This window comes from Aythya fuligula, chromosome 14 (genome assembly GCF_009819795.1).
Source record: "Aythya fuligula isolate bAytFul2 chromosome 14, bAytFul2.pri, whole genome shotgun sequence".
NCBI classification, from domain to species: Eukaryota; Metazoa; Chordata; class Aves; order Anseriformes; family Anatidae; genus Aythya; species Aythya fuligula.
Window position 1 is genome coordinate 5,942,270 of NC_045572.1, and position 17,492 is coordinate 5,959,761.

The 17,492-nt window shown below is 46.4% G+C and overlaps 1 protein-coding gene across 3 annotated transcripts in view; it reads left to right on the plus strand.

The window, feature by feature from the left end:
- The window catches only part of KCNIP1 (potassium voltage-gated channel interacting protein 1), a 370,192-nt gene that overhangs the window by 299,139 nt on the left and 53,561 nt on the right, over positions 1-17,492 (plus strand). The window lies entirely within an intron of this gene.

Here is a 17,492-nt window from a genome sequence, read left to right on the forward strand (position 1 = left end):
TATGGATGCGTTTGCCTTGCAAATATGGGAAGCGCAAGGGATGACAGCACACCATTTCCTGCCGTGCTGCACCCATACTGGTATCCAGGGGAATGCACTGCCACGTTTGGCAAACCTAACGAGAAGGGAACCAGCTTCATGTGATGAAGGAGTTTATTTTTAAACCTTCTAAGTCATGTTTTGTTCCACAACAGTGCCTTTCTGGTAAAGATAGTAGTGTTTATTCACTTAAAGAATTCACTTCAGAGAACAGAACGAATAACTTGCATCAACAGGAAGTTGAAATGTTTGCTTGAGGCTTCTGGACTCATTGGCCAGAATTGGGGGCTAGCAGTGTCTCATGCTCGTCTGAAGTCTGTCAGTGGGGCAGAAGGACACAAATCCACATCTGCTCCAAGAGAACTCACTTCTCTGTCCAGGCTGTTTAGATTTAGCCACAAAGTGTTAGCTTTTTCTTTTAAGTTCATGCCTTTTATAGATCTAGCTACCTAAATGTTGAGTGGCAGCTGAGAAAATCTTGTTGCTCTGTGAAACTTGTTGGCTTCTTAATTACAGCTTTTTCTTGACTTTCTTATTTGTATTGTCTTTAACAATGAAGTGGTGCCTTTCTAATACAAAACTCTCCTCCAGGCTTTGGTTCCAGATGATGAAAAGCTGATGGATTTTTTTTTTTTTAAGAGTTAGCTGAAAGTGCTCCAGTTTTCTGAAAATACTGTTTTTGTGATGAGGTTATAGGAATTTTGTAACCTTTTCACTGTTTTATTTGATTCAATTAGTGAACTACTACAATGATATTTAATTAAGTCATAAGTCAAGGTCTTTCCATTTGATGTTATTACAAGACCTTAAAGTCAAAGCATCTAGATAAATTCAGTAAAAGACAGAAAGCAGGTTCTGCACTTCTTAAATTGTGAATTATGAGAGCATATTTGAGAGATTTACATAGGTTTTGGCCTTCAAATTAGATGTGGAGAATGATAAATACACAGTTGACTCCAACTTGTGCTGAATGATTAATGTACTGTTCCCATACCACTGAATCAAGCTGTCTTATGAAATAGAGTGCAAGAACATTTCAGAAAGCATCTATGATCTTTTTACAGTATTTATGAGCCTAAATAGCAAATGGGATCATGCAAGGTAACGGGGCAGTTGTTGAGTTAGCAGCAGGTTGGTTGTTGACCCCAGTGGTTTTGAGGTCATAGTGACTGGCACACCATGGGTCACGCTGATCAAGTAGAAACACTGACAAGCTGAAATATCTATACTGGTGCATGAAAATGCAGAAATGTGGTTATAGTGCTGTAAAAACATAGTTTAAAGTCTATGCAGAGCATGGATTCAGAAACCTCAACCATCCCCTTGGGTCTGTATCCAGGTGCTGTGGTGTGGAACTTTCCTTTCTTCTGGGGAGGCAGATTTGGGAAGCAGAGCTGTCTGACTTCTTCACGTTATCATGAGCATCCTTGCCAGAACATCGAAGTCTTCCCTGTCTTACCATTTTGCAGAATAGAACTATAAAAGCTGATAAATATACTTTGCAGTTATTAGGCCACCTTTCAAAAAAAAACGTCTTACCTGTGCTTGGTCTGTCCCTGTGGGACTTGCAGATGAATGCCCTGTGGCTGCTGGTTACAATACTGCTGTAAGTGGACTGCTCAGTGCTGTCTAGGTGCTTAAGCTTCTTGACGATAATTTAGGATTATGAATTCTGGCTGTGCAGTTTGAGACAGCAAGACGTCCATGGTGTGTCATCTGCTTCTCTCTAGCTAACTCAACCTCTAAAATACAGTCTCCAGTCATCTCTTAGTCTCCATTCTTGGAAGTGGTCAAAACCTGACAGTAAGCTACTCTGAGCAGCCTGCTGTGCTTAGCCCTGCTCTGAGCAGTGCCTACCAGCCTCAGCTGTTTTGGCAGTGTCAGCAAGACCAAAACAAACCAAGTCTCAGTCTTCCACAAGAAGATTGAGGTGGTGAAGTTGCAAAATGGAATATTTAATAGAATTGGGGTCTTATAAAGTGGATACTGTATTTATCATGGAATAAGTTAGGCTTTCCTGGCTTATTCTAATGAAACGAGATAACTTAAGGAACATTCCAGCAGGGATAAAGAGAGCTTACAGGCTGTATTACACTGTGTGCTGCATATAACAGGGAATGAGATCTACCCTCTGTGTAACTCTGGTTTCCATTGGGCATGTAGTAGAGACAGGCTGTAATTGTCCTTGTAGGTGATAAATTAAATGTTGGTTCTGTCATTACCAGCTAACTGCTGGATTTACCATCTGTGAAATAAGTTGGTCTTACTCCAGTTGTCACTGGCCAGGGGAGTTCTTTTCTCCCTGCTTCCACAGCTGGATAAAATACATGCTTATGCTGATAATGTCAGCAAAGAGATCACGTGGAAATATCTGGACTTGTGTTTTGCTAGGCATTTCAGCAAGGCTCTTCAACAGGATGTACCAGTGTCAGCATGGTAGATTTGTGCTCAGTGCCATAAACCTCATAAAGTCAGACTTAAGCTGAAGTGTACGTGTGGTTTATGGTCCCCCCAGCTCTTGAATGAGATCAGCAAAGTTGAAGTAATTCTGTATTTGAATAGCAGAACTGCTACCTTGAAGGTGAAATTGTATGTTACAGCTCCTCTCTGGAAAGAAAAAATTTTGTGATTGAGGGGCAGGTGGATGGCCATCTCTGAGAGGACAGGCAAATTAGTCCTCCAATTGTGAGTTGCCAAATTTTTGAGGCTGGTCAAAGAGTCGTGTCCTTCGGTGATCACTTGGAGCTCTAGCAGAAGTTTCCTTCTCAGCATCAAGTTTCAAGAGCCTACGCACACAGCAGCTACTTAGGAATGCTCTAAAGAGTGCAGCTCATCAAGGTTCCCTTCCCCAGCCAACACGGTAATTAAAACTGCAATTGTTAATCTAGTGCAGAGTTTCAAATGCATACAGAATTTTCTGACTTAAATCCAGTCACATTCAGATAGTCTTTGTCATGTCCTGCTCTCGTGCATGGGTTTGCAGGAACCAAGTCTTGTTCACACCTGTGCCAAGTCCATTAGCCCTCCTCTGTGCCCTGCCTTCAGTTCAGTCTTCCCATCCTGACTCTTTGGTGGTGGTTTTTACCTACTCCAAGAGGATAGGAGCAGGTCTTTACCTCCTCTTTGTGTATTACAGACAGCATTGTCTGTCCCTCATAATCGGTACGTAGTTATGGTTCCAGCTTTGGGGGACCTTGGTGCAACCTCTTTGACACCACTCCTCATTTGTGGCGCTGTTCTGCCCCACAGAGGCATGGCGTATTGCTCCAGAAGTGCTCTCAGCTCTGTTCTCTGTGCCCCCCGCTCGCTTTGTGGTGTCTCCCACATCTGCAGTGACTGGCATCAGTTTTTAGAAGTTCCTGTTGTCAGCAGCATGTATCTTGTACTTCATCCTCTAGAACCCCCCCAGGGGCTATGAAACCCGCTGGGGCATGCGTGGCCAGCACTGTGCTGTGCTGGCCAGGCGTGGCTGTGTGCCCAGTGCCAGTGTCCCTAGCAGAGTGTGGGTGCCCTGTGACACTGGGCTGCAGGGAGATGCTGGGGGGGGGAGGATCTCACCTTCACCTGCAAAGGGGACGATCATTTGGACTCTCAGATGTGTGCCCAGCCCATTAGGAGGGGTTACTGGTGGAAAGCAGCATGGGACACTTCTGCACTGCTGATGGGCTGAGCCCATCGCTTGGGATAGAGGGAGCAGCCCAACTGGCTAGGAAGGGTTTATACTGGTATTTTCCCTCAGTTCCTTGTTTGTGAGATCGCTTTCTGCATGAACTCACATCTAGCATGAAAATGTACATAACATCTTTTCTGCCGCTTCTAATGCTGACAGACTTAAGAGCCTGCAAAAATGGGATAGAAAGTTAAAAACTGGGGCCTAGGTCAAGTTAGGGCATCCTGTGAATTGGTGCAAGGTCTGTTGCTGTTTCTTAAGTGTTATTTTGGGTACAGGTGGGGCTGAGACTCACCAGAGCAAGCTCAGCACCAGGTACAGAAGTTCACAGCCAGATGCAGGGAAATGGGGCTGTCTGAGGCACGTGTCTGCTCCCTGCTGTGTTTGGGTGTCAACAGACAGCGTGGTCCCCCTGGGACTGCTCCAGACACATCCTTTGGTTCTGCCTGGCCAGCCACAGTGCAGGGCAGCTCCTGGTGCACAGAGATCAAGGGCAGCGATGGGTGGCTTTAGGGTAGTTAGCTGGTCAGTTCAGCAGTTGGATTTCTGCACAGGCTCCGCTGCACTGCCAAAGGCACTGGGTTTATTTTGTTTGGAAGATTCCCCGTCCCCCCTCTGCCATGTCATGGGCAAATTAGTCCTTTGGAGAATCGTTTTAGAACGGGGGCTGTGTGACAAGAACATATGATGTGAAATGCGTGGTACTTCTGTTTTCTGTTAATTAGAAACTTGAGATCTCCTCTTACTAATAAAGCTTCAGGTTTCTGTTCTTTGAAGCAGACAATTTTCCAATCAGATGTAATTACGGAGAAAAGCTCTTCAGCTGGATCCATTAACTTCCCCTCCCATTTTTTCACCTCTCCTTTTCTTCACATCTTGGCTGGGAGACAGCAAAAGATGTGGCAAGCCTCCCATAATTACCTGAATGGCAGACATTTAATAGCTTTATAACGCGTCTGAGTGAAGGCTGTTAAATCTGCTACGCTGGGCTTCCCAGCTACAGCTATTCTCTCTCTACATAGGACTTTAAAAATTCTTTGTGCAAAAGGAAAAGTATTGCTTTTCAAATACACGTTAATTAATTGTGCATTTATACTGATCCTGAAATGCCGCTTAGTTACAGACTGCCTACTTCTGTCAATTAGAGTGTTGCTTTCTGTGGCGCAGTGAGAAATCATGGATCTCCAATTCCTTCCCTGGAGCTCGTCACTCCACAGACATTAGCACCATTGTCTGGTTGTAGCCTGCTTTATTTTATGATGTTCTCGATTGTAACTCAAGAGTCCAGAATTAATTTCCTGTTTTTAAGGGCTGGTGTAAAGCCAGTTTTATTTATTTATTTTCTTGGGCTAGTTAAAAAATGACAGAGAGAGCTTGTGATAAGACCTGGAAAGAGAAATGCAGACATCGTTGCGGACAGCGCTTACAAATAACCTGAGAATTATACTGGCCACTTCTCTGAGAAGCACGGTGCAGAGAAGTCTTCTGGTGTGTCACTGAGCAAATCCTGGTGGCGTGATATCCGTGCATCTGAGGCATGGCTTTTCAAGGCCTTTAGACTTGTAGCAGCACAAAATATTGTTGTAAAGGGGCTTAAAATACCTCTGCACACCCACAGAGCGCATAGCTGTTGTAGGCAAGGGCCTGGCTTACTGTGAAATGGGCTTCAAATTGCTATGGCTGAGGTATTAGTATGTTTTAAAATCACCAACTTAGAGGCATGCGTTTAATTTAGAGGCATGCTGCTAAAGCTGCAGTGTAAGTGGGGTGCTGAAAACTGCAGGACGATGGAATAGATGGCTCTGAGCATCCAGGCCTCTGGCAGAGGGCAGCTCTGACTTGCTTTAAGAAACTGAACGTCATTAGACCTTTTTTAAACTCGTAACTAGACCTGTTCAAATGTACTTCTGTATTGGGGGTACCCAAAAATACATGTGAGTTGAGGAACAACTGCATGAGAGTTGTGTTCTTCTGTCCCAAAGACAACTTCTGTTTTGAATGCGATACTGACCTTCTGCATTGAATGGGTGGAAGTAACTGTTTGATCCTGAGGACTGAGTAACAGAGGTTTGGAGACAGGCAGTTCCCTATTGGTATGAACCAAGTGACCAGGTTTTAGATCCTATTGTAACATTGCTGAGAATGTGCAGTTGGATTATCTTTATAAGTAAATTTAAACACCTCCTGATGTGTGTTCTCTCCCTTTCTAATACTCTCATTTAATAAAAAACAAAGGACAGAAACCTTGCAGATGTGCCTAACAAGAACACTTCGTTTTTTCAAATTTCTTCTGGTTCAAATCCATTGTCTTAAACTCTGCAGGCGGGACTGGTTGGTACACTTGATACAAGGATGACAGCTCTCTTAAACGCTACCGTCATGGTACAAAACGCCCAGCTTGCTGGAAATGGGAAACCTCCCTCAGCCTGCATGCATGCGCCTCATGCTGCCTCAGGGTGCTTCTACCCTGCATGTGCTTCCAAGGAGGAGAAGCAAACAACCACTGCAGACATACCATGTTTGTGTTTTAGGACAACCTTTTTCCTTTGGTGAAGTGACTGCTGCCTCAGTCATCTAAAATGAGCTGAGCTTGCTCGCCACTCTCTGGGAGATGCGTTGGTACAGCTCTTGGCACAAGCTTGTCCTTAGAGCTGAAGGAATCACTATTGTTAATCCACTTAGCGTGTGCTTGCCTGTATTGTACCAGAACTCACTCCAAAAGTCTTCTAAAGAGAAAACAGAATTTGCAAATTCTCTTTATTTCACTCCAACGAGTAGCTTCCCAATGAAGTTAAAGCCTTCTGTTGTTCAGAGAAGGATTTGTGGGTTTTGCACGAGCTCAACACAACACTCAGCCCTGAGATAAAAGTATAATACTACTTTCTCCTGTAGTGTTTATTCCCCTTTCAGCAGTCTCCAGCGTTGGTGGTTCTGTGGTTTTGTGTCTCTCATTTTTATTTTTCCCCGTAATTGTCTTGTTTCATTGTTGTGGTTTTTTTTGTTTGTTTGTTTGTTTTTCCCTGACTTCAGAGAGTCAGAATGACTTCGTAGGCAGCTGAGGAAAAGTCAAGGACCTTAAGAAATGCCCTGTAATCCTTAGCCAGCTCCGACCTGCCTGTCTCGCTCAAGAATTGTGAGCAACTTCAGTCTTTGTTCAGTGGGATGGCAAAGGTACCCCTTGAAATGAGATCCTGCAGGGACAGCCATGTGCTGACCTTTGTTTTGTCGCTGTCTGTCCCCCAGTAACACACACGGGGCAATGACAGCTTTTGTTGGGTAACTGTGGGTTTAAACCAGGAGTGCCTGGCACTTGGTTGTGCTCCTACCTCTGGAATGATTGGGATGTGGATAAATGCTTTGCATCTCTCCTGATTTTTGAAAGCTGTGGTTTTACTGCAGCTGTAGTAGGTGATCTCCCTATTTTTAACTTTCCTTCATCTGACTTTGAAAGGCATTTTTTCCTCAAGGCTGGCTCAGTAAATTGACACACTTCTCCTAACAAAGGCAGGCATCTCGAGGGTTAGAAGAATAATCGACACGAGTTTGGCTGGCACACATGGCATGGGTAAACTGGCTTTTTTTCTGATGCTTCTCTTTGCTTTTCAGTCTTGATTGATTATTCAATTTTCACTGGTTCCTCCTGCCCTTAGTCTCACCCCCACCCTGTATATTGTTCTTCTCTGTTTCGAAGCTTTGCAGAGGATTAGAGTTCCCTGGCAGCCAAGGAATAGCAAAGCTTTCAGATTGGTGGTTTTGAAGTGCTGAAGGAACAAAAGAGTAGACCTCAGTGCACAAGTCACTCCAAGCAGAATCGAAGTTAAGAGTGAACAAAATGAGGGCAGGGTCGTGTGTAAACCTGACCAATTTCAGTTATGGGGTTCAGGTGAGACAGTGGGAGGAAGGCAGCGTGCTGCACTCAGGGGTCCTCACTGCTGCTCCTGGCTGCTTCCCTGCAGGGCCCTGGGCAAAGTTCTCTTGCTGTCTCTGTCTCCCTACTAGGATTTTTTCTGTAAAGTATGCCAAAGCTAAAGGTGGAAGCTCTGTAATAGCAGTGGCAATTATCTCCTGGTTGATATTAACATAAAATTAATTTCTAACTGAAGCATTAGCCCACTTTTTTCTTTTGCCCCTATTAATGTATTTCTTGTGTGGACACTCATCTCTTAGCCATTTGCTAAGTTTTTATGCTCTGTGTATTTAAAGCCCATTTAGGCAACACCACCTACAAACTGTCACCTGTAAGAGGAAAAAATATCCATGGATTTACTGCGGAGGGGAAGTTCTTGGGAATTATTTCCATTTAATTATAGCTGGGAAATGGGGACCTTTGTGTCAATTTGCTTCTCGTGAAGTAATCCTAAAATAACACCGAATTGCAGTGCCTGCTCCGAGTACAGCCAGTGGATGCTTTCCTAGTCAACAGAGGCTGAGACAGACTTTGTGGCTTGATTTACAAGCAGAAATGAAATCAAACCCAGCATTTTTGCATTTTTCCTTTAATGCTGAGAAAGGAGGCAGAGAGCTTGAGCTGATCCCTCAGAACATTTGCTGTGAGAGGGAATTCTCTCTGTCGGTGACTTTGAGGCAGGGCTGAATCGCTGCTGTACTTACAGTCTTTGAAAACTCCAATAAAACTCCAAAGCTCCAATATTTGAGCCTGAATCTGACGCAGACAAAGGTGCGTGTCTTGCAGCTTCCTGTCCCTGCTCCTTTCTCTTTGCTGATTTCTGTAAGTACTGAATGTGCGTGGGGTTGGCAGATAGGGCCCTGGGGAAGCTCTTTAAGACACCCGTAGGCGTTGCAGCCTGGGTGTGTTGATACCCAAGTGGGTTTCCCCATGCAGAAATGTGTGCCACCAGGTGCTGCTTTGTTCTGGGCTGGTTCCTGCATGGCTACCACCATGTTCAGGCTACCGAGTCCTCCACGCCGTGTGTAACAGCAGCTGGCTCCAGGCGAACCTGCCAGCAGAGGGTTCCCCCAGTTCCCGAGGAGCAGGGATGACCGCGCGGTGTGGGTCAGTGGCAGAGCGTGCCTGGGGGCTGCAGCAGCCGAGCTCAGTGTCTGCTGCTGGGCCTCACCTCTCCTGCCTTCTGTGCCACCAGTCCTGGCTGGAAAGCAGAAAGTGGGAGGAGAAATGAATGAAATGAGGACGTGCGGCTTCTTAATGAATTGGATCCAAGATAACTAATTGGCTAATTACAGGGACTTGTTAATTCCCCATTACTGTAAGTACTTTCCCTCAGTGGCACCTTTTGTAACTGATGTCTTTATTAAAATGGAAATGTTGGTCTGCGTCTCCCCTAAAGTCACAGCAGACCCATACCACAACGTGCCTGGCAGCTGGCTTCTTACTGGCCACGCCGGTGTGGGCAGTCCCCGAAATGCAGTGAACAGAAAACGTTTATTTCTGACCTGCTGGTAAAACAGGGGGATGTGTGGGTGTACGCGGGCAAAAATGTTCTGCAAGAAGTCTTTTTCAAAGTTATGCCAAGGAGACTTGGGTAAGGGAGCTCATCTAATCCCAAGGGACTTTCTGGAAGACACGTGCCCTTGGCTGCTTGGGCAGGAGTCAGCAGTGATTTGCCAAGCTCTGCGATGCTGGAGTTCACCTTACTGAGTTTCTGTGACACATTCACTTTCTTGAACTAAGGCTGGGTTGATGACAATGGTTGTTTAATGGCTGCAATTTGTTGTATTGTGCACTTAACATCACTTCATCTGCACAGGTACTGTCTTGCTTGTCCTGCTTCAAGACAAAGTGCCCCCACAGCGTCACCTCCTCATGTGTCGCAGCCGGCAGTGTGCTTGTGCTGTAAGAGCCCTCTGGGGCCGTGCCTCACAAAAGGGGGAGCCAGGCCCAGAGCTCGGGGTGCACACACAGCTCCTCCCGGGGGCAGCTTGGTCTCCATGCCCTGGCCATGGTTTCACTGCACCCCAGTAGAGCAAGGTTTCCAAAGTCCCAGGCTGGCACCCCTCTTTTCTGTCTCATCGTGACTCTGTGGGCTGTTAGGAGCAGGCACAGGCAGCCACTGAGCTCTTACCAGTGTTCGTGGGGTAACTGAGGGGTGCCAATAGGGTGGTGATGCAGAGCAGCATTTCAGACGTGCGAGCTTAGAACATCAAGGAGAAAATGTCCATTCATTATCAAAGTGGTGCTGGCGCAGATGTACTGAGAGAAAAATAAAGGGGGCAGAGATACAGCCCTATAACTGAACCAAACCATTACTGCAGGTGTTGTAAGGCCATCCGGACAGAATATGGGCATGCAGGTGAGGACCTTGTGTGCCTCCCATCCAGGTCTCATTGCTGGTTCTGGGGGACCTGTGACCAGTCCCCGCCTAATCCCAGTGGGGCCTCAGATAACTGAATTTTTTTGATGTGAAATGTCAAGGGTTTGTTTAGCCCACTCCTCTGTGGCTGTGCATGTGGGAGTCTGCATCCTCGCCTTGCTCCCCGCTGAGGGAGAGGTATTGAAGGAATTTCTCCTGTGAAGGCTCAAACTCAGGTTCAGTTCATTGCAACGCAAGCTGCAGTCCTTCACCTGTGCATGGGGTGGCTTTCCCTTCAAGTAAAGGTCTTGCATAAGATTTGTCAGCTCCGTTTTTGTGATGCCGTTAATTCCACTGTCTCTGTGCTTTGGAGTCGTAGCAAAGGGACCAAAAGCAAAGCCTAAAATGACGTTGTGCTATGAGAGGCAGTTGAGTGTCTGTGCAGTTAGCGCTCCCATAAACAAGAGCTAATCGGCACCCTCAGCTGCCGCTTGGTTCCAGCCTGGTGTGGGGCACTTCCAGGGCTGCGCTGCCTAATGCGCCATCCGGGCGCAATTACTGCATAAACTGAACCGACTGTAGTGAGTAAATACGCTAATGTCACCTTCTCTTTCTAGAGTTATAACAGTGAAATTTTTAGTAGGTTTGAGACTATGTGCTGAGAAGATGCTCTTTCTCTTCTAACTGACTCTCCAGACGCTCTTCTGTTGTTCAGGAAGATGTATATGTTTCCCACTGGTAACAAGTTTATGCCTGGGTCTGAATAAACCTAAATATTAATGCTTGCTAGTGCTTGGATGTGTGTGTGAGCTTATTTCCTACCAGCTACAGACTGCCTGCTTGGTATTCAGGAGGAGTGCGCAGGGAGCCGTATTTCTGTGCACGTTAGCACAAAAGGTTGGAGCTTTGCAATCTGTGCAGCAAACTAGACACTAGAAAATTCCTTCCTGTGCAGATCAATTATTTAGCAGCGTCCATGAAATTTTTCTGATGTACTTATATGAAATCAAGTGCTTTTTTGTGTTTCTGCCTTGATAGCACTGAAGCCAGCAACTGAAATGGGATTAGTGCACTTGTGGAACTGGGCAATTTGCAACCTTGCAAACTGTTTTCAGGCTCACAGAGCTTCATATATTCAAATATTATATATTTGTGGGCTTTTCCTTCCAAAAGGATGTGTGATGTATGGGTTCCTCCATGATGAATGCCTTACGATTCAAATGCTCGTATTTTAATCTAAAACCCATCCTCCCTGTAAGAAGGGCATGCAGCTAAAACGGCACAGCGAGGCAGGAAGATGGGAACTGGGCAAGCTGCACCTCTGTTCCAGCTGTGCTGTAGGCCCTCCCCAGCCTGAGGCCCACCTCTTCTCGTAACTGAATAGTTGAAAACAAGCAAAAGTGGGAATGGAGGGTGGAAAAAAAGGTACGTTCTTAGCGTGGATTATCTCAAGCAAACTAAACCTCTGCAGCTGCTTAAATGGCTGAATTCCCATCACCAAAGAGCTCGACCTCCCCTAAGCTTACAGTGGCAGAATGCCTGTGGTCTGCTGGAGCTGCAGAACTTCTGCCTTCCTTTGTTTGCCAAATGGCTTTCTTGCATGCTTGTGTTTTTTGCAAGCTGAGAACTGTCCTTCGGTTTTCCAGGCCATCTGGAAGAGGGATACTGCCCAGTACATGCTTGTTGGGGAAACAGTTAAGTGCTGTAGTGTTTTGCCATCTTTTTTCTGCTCTGGAAATGGCAGAAATGTGTGGTTGTATCTCTAGCATTCATAACGATACTTGAAATTTTGTAAGCTCTAGCTGAAAGTTAGATCTTGTAGCAAAACAAACTTCTTGTAGTACATGGCTTGGCAATGGTTAACAAATTAATTATAAGTAGCTACTCAGTGTGCATGTAAAATGCTGCAGGATAGAGAAGGCTCTACACGAGGATTTTTCAATGTACCGAAGGGTGTTTTGCATTTTAGATGAAATGAGCATCTCCAGTACCTCCAGACATAGTTTGGCGTCATTGCTAGATTTGGGGGAAGGGGGTGTGGTTGAGCGGCTGTGAAACATCGGTGAAGCATTCACTGATTTGTCCAAGCTTGTATCTAGTTTAATAATGGTGATTAAATATTGTAATTTTTTTTCACAAGAGCATACCTAGCAATTAATAAGCTGCAGTCAAAACTGAGGGGAGAGAGGGAGGGCTGAGCAGTGTCTGCTATCATATTCCTCTCCCTTGGGAAGAACATGCTCCAGTCAGCAAACTGACGGGAGTGTATTTATGTAGAGGCAGAGGTTTATTAAAATCTCTACAGAATACTATGGACCACCCTGGAAATATGTGGTTACTTGATAAGGACATCTTCCAACTTTTCCTTTAAAAGCTCTTGGATACCCAGTAATACGTCCCAAAACGCAATGATCTTCTTGTGCTGGAAGTGAACAGAACTTAGGTGGGTGTTGGAACTGGACCAGCACCATTCTGAATGAACTTGGGCCTTTCACCTTAGTTCCTCGCATGCTGTGTGATTGTTTTTCATGAAGAATTGGCATAGTACGGATGATGTACGTAGATCGCCATGCAATAACTGTATGTACATGTATACAGGAGGGCAGAAGAGCAAGCTGACTTGATGTCTGACTCACAGCGCCCACGTTGGTGTTGGGGCTGCTGCAGTGCTCTGGCTGCTCCTCTTGGGCAGAGACCCTCTGGTGCTGAGGGGCAGTGCTCCGGGAGCTCCTCAGCTGTATGTGATGGAGCCTGTACCGGTCCCACCTGATGCTGCTGGTAGCCCAAGGGATGAGCAACTCTCGCTCCAGAGTATCGGCCCCTCTGCGATAAGCCTGTCCTGTGCTGGTGGATGTTTCTTTCAGTAAGAGCTAGCACAAGTGTATTACGCCCCCTGAGAACAAACACTAGTGCTGGAGATGTGCGTGTGGAGGACTTTGGGGAAACGAATCCGTGCCCTCCCCCATGTGTCTGCTGTAACCTTCGACTAGAAATGTGATGGGTGCATGGTGCTACTCGGGAGGAATGCGGGTTGCTGGAGGGGTGTCGTGACTGCTGGAGCGTGTACAATCTGTAATGCACCTCCAAATATGAATATTTACAGGGCTGGGATGAGCTGTGTACAAATCATTCTTCTGCCTGTGCTGCCCTTTCCCCGATGTGACAGTCATAAATTTCCTTTGGTTTGCTTTTGCCCTTGAATTTCAGCTTAATTTCCGAGTTTAAATCTGCTCGCTGGGGTTTGCTCATGGCTTTTTTCCCCTTGTCTGTGCTGGGGAACTGCAAATACAAGCAGATGCTGGTAGCTTGTTGCTTTCCTTTGCTCTTCTGCTGTGCGACTGGTGGCAGTGAGTAGGAAGCTGGCTCCATCGCCAGGGTCCAGTTTGCTTTTAAATACACAGAAAGGCAGAGGCTTGAAGGAGGTCATTTATCCCAGGCTACCATTTAGCTTTAGCATCGCATCCTTTCTGTAGTTTCTGTGGCATGCACTTGCATTACTGCCTTTATTTCAAGCTCTTTGTTGGTCAGGAGCATTTTCCATCTGTGCTGTGCCCAGAACTTAACCAGTGGGGCCACTAGAGGAGCAGAACAGCCGGAGCCGTGCTCGCAGAAGCCAAGCCATTTCCCCTCTCTTTTGCATCCTCCAAAAGTTCTCTCAGTTTCCATGCATTTTGAGAAACAGCATCAACTGCTTTTTTACTTTTTGTTGTCTGTTGTACTTTACGAACTTGATATTATTTCTTTAGAAAACACAACTTCAGAGAGACGTTGGCTTTATAGATTGACCGCTTTGTTCTTGGTTTCTGTTGCGTTGCGAGGCATTAATTGCTGAGAATTTTGCTGCTTTGCCTGGGTTTTCAAATGCTTCAGGGATGATGTGATTTGCGACGATGCTGTACATAAAATACAGTTAGTTTTCCTCTGTTTTGTAATTCCTTCATGAATACAGTACTCTGATCTCCTATTAGCCATTTTTGTAGTGCTTTATTTTTCAGAATAATTATGCAAATAACCAATTAAACTAAGCCTTCTTTCAAGCTGGGGGGAAAATGGAAATACAAATTACAGATAAAAAAAAAAAAACTTAAATGCAAGTAATGTGTAGATGATGCAGTGAGGATGAGATCCTAGTGAAGAGTCAATGAGTGTTTAAGGGTATTTCCTCTTGCAGCACATTGCTAAGTGAAAAATTCGGGTTATTTAGAAAGGCATATGCAAGTGTTCATTGCTTGAAGCTATTTAAAAAATAAGTGCAGAGCATTATGAGAAGCGATGAGAAAACATGGTTTAATAGATAAAGGAGCAGCATTCTACAAGTGGGGAGTGTTCAGTGCTTAGGCTTGGAATGCGTGTGCTGTAACTAGGGCAGAAGCTGGGACGTGATCTTTACTGGGCAGTGTTTCACCTTATTCGTATGTGAAAACAAGAAGATGGTTTAATATTGCCCTGGAGCATCATTGGAGAAATGTACCACATAGACTGCTTGTTCAGTTCACTACTTGAAAATAAGGGGAAAAAGGTAAATAAGGGGTTGAGAACAGATACCTAAGTTGGAGTTGCTGGTCAGTGCTAGCTTGGCACTGGTGTCCCCAGGAGAGCTGTACCATGTGGCACTGGGGGTAGTTGGGTGGATTTTCCAAGGGACACTAACTGCTCGTACAGCCAGGCTTCCTCGCTTTCTTAGTTCTCCAAGCCTGCAGCCGTTCCAACAAAGCTCCCAGAATTCCGAACTTGAATTTCTCTGCTGGCCTTTCATGATTATTGGGGTTCTGTTTCCCTAAAGACAGGTACGAAATGCTGATGATCTTTAAGGTGCCAAATCCACCCCTCCTGGCACTGTGGGCTGCACCACATTTCAAGTCTGAGTACCCAGGATATGGGTGAAACACTCCAAAAGTGCTTTCCCAGCTCCTGATGTTTCTAATGCTATTCTGCAGTCAGACATCTGTACATACCAACCTTTAGGGCTACAGTCCCAACCAGAACCTTCCTTGCTTGCTGCCTGGAAGACTGCCTGAATGCTTCCTCTCTGAAAATGGCCCTTCTGCGTGTTTTGCAGCCTGAACCTTGGCGGGGGGAAGGTAGGCCGGGTAACTGAGCTCCTTTCATCTTAGTGGAAAATGCTCTGGTGAGGTAGGGAAGGAGAGCCCGTGCTGTTGGCCGGCAGTCCAGCCCTTCTTACGATAATGAAGAGGTTTTGGCAGCAATGTCAGCAGTAAAATGGCTTGGCCTAGGTTCAGGAGCTTTCTCTAAAGAATACTCTCAAATGTATTAGCCTTAAATGCTGCCTTTCAAAGAGCAGCCTGTATATTTCATGGGTAGGAGCTGGACAAGAGGAAGGCTTTGCGGCTTGCAGGTGACCACATGCACGCACTGTTGACAGATACCTGGCTTCACAGCAGAGGGACTAGCGGCTGTACGTGACAGCTTCAGAGGCTTAGATCAGGTGCTAGGAGGTACCTCCTGCCTAGGAGAGCGATGTGGTGCTGGGGTCACCATCCCTGCGGAGCGTGAGGCCCTGCCCCGCCTGGTGAGGGGGGAGCTGGCAGCGAGGCAGCTCCTGCTGCAGGCACTAGCTGGCCTAGAGGGGACCCGCTGGTCCTTCCAGAGATGGTCCTGGGGCATCAAGGGTGTCTCCAGGCATGTTGTAGCTGAACAGAGTTGTAGTAGAAACCCCAGTAACTGTCTGCCTCTTCTCTCGTTGTAACTGATGCCAAGAGAAGATCCTCCAGGGAGATGAGTGAGAGAGCAAAGCATATGTAGTGCTGCATCCTTTCACTGTGTTTTTCCCTCAGGGATTTTTCCTTCTTCCTTAGGATGTAGTAAGCAAAAGACCTGGTCAGAAGGAATGTCTTAGTAGTTATCAGCAAGCTGGCATGCATTGGAAAAGAAAGGTACTCGCTATTGCAGAAACTGTAAGCAGGTGCAGCTGTATCACATAACTTGGTATAGTTCATGCTAAGAAATTCTTATTTTGTGGGGTTCTTCCTGTATCAGTTTTCTTGTGGCAAAAAATCCTGATCTTCTGAGCCCTTGGGGGAAAAAAGACTAGACTAGCTGTTCTTTGTTATTCTCATGCACTTAAGTCAATGTGAATCTGGAAAAATGCAGCCCATTAGAAAAAAGTCTGAGAACAAAGGTTCTGTGTTATTAATCATCACTTTTAATAAAACTGAGATAGAAGTTGTGGCAGTCTGATGGGAAATAAATAAGATGGGGGAAAATCCACCTGTGATGAGAAAATCACAGCCAGACTTGACAGCGGAGGCTTCCAGCTTTATGCCTCGGGACTGCTTGGAGACCCTGCAGAGCAATAGCCAGTGTCACAAAGGAGGGGTCACATCTCCTCTTGCTTGTGCAGAAATCCAGTCAGCCAAAGCTGCCGCTGCAGGGCACGTACGGCTTGTGGCAGGCTCAGCCTTTGGGTCTCTTGGCTCCCAGCAGTGACATGGACCTGCTGCTGGGGAGAGTACAGAGAGTGCTCACCTCCGAGCATGGGCTCTGGGGAAAGCACCCAGCTGGGACGGGGCCTGGCACGGGTCAGCCGGGTGGGAAATCAACCCCTGGTTGAGCTGACATCAGGTGTTTCATTTTTGTGCCCAGTTTCAGATTGGGTAAAGCCCCCTCCTTCCTAGATCGGATCTGCATGTCACATCACCTTAGTGTTCCTTATTTCAGGCCTGAAATACCCTCTTGTGCTATGCCTCCTTTTAACTTTCCACTTCCTCTCCCCTACCCTCCTTTCCCTCCCAGCAGGTGTCCTCAACTTTTGTTGCCAGTCAGAAAAGTCGGACAGCAGCACGGAAGCCTTTCCCTGGCTCCCTCACGGTGCAGCAGGCATCACTTCTCAGTCACTGGTGCTTCATCCACCCCGAGCCAACAGCCCTGCAGAGGGCAGGTCCGGAGCTGGAGAACTTGTGGGGCAGCTGCTGAGAGCAGATAGTGTGCATGTAAACTGCAGTTCAAGTTAGTCCTCTGAGGTTACGCAGTTTCTATATTCATTGCTGGTCGACTCACCATTCACAGCTCGATGGGAGGCTACGTGTGCATCATTAGCACCCGCCGGCTCCTGCTGTAGTGGGGTAGGTACAGGGTGAAGCCGAGCGCTCCATTCAGCAGTGTGCAGAACCTTCAAGGCCGGATATTCTTGTCTGTGCTTCCCGCTGTGGCCTAGAAAAAGTCAACAATGAGGTATTTGATCTCTGGGGCCTTTCTCTGAAATGTATTCCTGTGCTTTCTGAAGCTGTTGAGGCCATTTGGGATAATAGGCTGGGAATCCCAAGGTCGATCCCTCTTACGGGAAGAAGTGTGGGGTCCTCCTGCTCCTCTGCATGAACGCTGTGGGTCCTCAGACCTGCCGGCTTCATTGCATGGCCAACAAGCAGGGAAGCATGCACAGCGCAAAGAGTAGCTCCTTCACATGCCTCAGAAGAGGAGAACCAAGGGGAAACATTCTGATGGGATTATAGCTGCCTTCGTTAGGGCAGGAAAATGTGTACTATGGCAGGCAAGGG